This window comes from Oryzias melastigma, linkage group LG1 (genome assembly GCF_002922805.2).
Source record: "Oryzias melastigma strain HK-1 linkage group LG1, ASM292280v2, whole genome shotgun sequence".
Taxonomy (NCBI): Eukaryota; Metazoa; Chordata; class Actinopteri; order Beloniformes; family Adrianichthyidae; genus Oryzias; species Oryzias melastigma.
In genome coordinates, this window is record NC_050512.1 from 7,998,642 (window position 1) to 8,000,005 (window position 1,364).

Here is a 1,364-nt window from a genome sequence, read left to right on the forward strand (position 1 = left end):
GTTCCCTGCAACAACCATTGATCAACAAAATAAATGACAATGTGTGCTCATAGACACATGAAATGATAACAAATAAATTAAAAATTTGAAAAAATAAATAAATAAATAAATATTTACATACACATATACACTCATGTATTGCTAACTATGGTGAAAAGGGGGTTCGTGATATGTTACCAAATAAACAAATGCAATAAGTAAATGACAATGCATAATCATTGGGTGGAGTAAAGTTCCTCTACGTTCACCTTCCATGAATTCTGATTCTCAACTGCACCACTGCCTCTGACCACATGTCCAAAGTCGAAGATCTTGCTCTCTTTATCCTGGCAGTGGATAATTCCATCAGAACAATGTCATGGAGGTATGCCAACCATTTCCTAGTGCTGAGGTCATGAGGTGGCAGCCATCTTTGGGCTAAAAATTTTTTAGCTGGTGTAAGACCTGCCAGCAGCAATCGCTGTTGCCGCTTGTTGAGTCTGAGCTGTGAGTCATCATTGAGAAGTGGCACAATGGGATCACATGGAATACTTTTACCAACAAATTCTGAGAGTTCCTTAGATACTTGACGCCAAAACTGGTGAACAGGAGGACAGTCCCACATCACATGTTTAAAACTACCAAAGGAATCAAGTGAACACAAATTACAATTTGGGGTCAGAACCCGTCCCACGGAACCTTGTAGCAGGGGTGTAATAAAGTCTGTGGCAAAACTTAAAATGTGTAAGCTGGTGGTTTGAGTTTTTGGAAGAATTACAAATATTATCCCATATTCTCTGCCAAGGTATGTCATTGTCGTTCAGACCTAAGTCCCTTCTCCACGCACTAAACACCAACAAAGCAAGGTTGAGCTGTACTTTTTCAAGTCCGGATGCGTTATCCAAAACTTGACGCTTCATGGTTCTCATCTCACTTTGTACATGCTCGTTCCGGGAACTCAGGGCTCGCACATCCACCACCAAGGCATCCAGATCTTTCTGCATACTTGTAATCGAGTGATTAAGTTTCCCAACTGCGTTAAAAATCACAGACACTTTGTTTCACCTCAAATTTAATATTTATATTGTAAGTATCCTAAAGTCGGGGTGGACAAACTTTTTGATTTGTGGGCCACAAATTTGACATAAGGGCCGGCCCAGGAGCAGATGTGTGGCCATTTAGGCAATCTGCCTCATAAGAGACAGAAATAAAATGGAATTTGGACAAAAACGACCAATTTGATTGAAAATTTGTATAATTTTCGACGAAACATTTTGGAGTTTTTATTTCAAAACGATTAATTTTTTTGTCCGATGATTTTTGTGCACCAATGAGATGATGTCCCCCTGAGAAAAACACAGACTTCAAGAAATGCTGCGTTCATG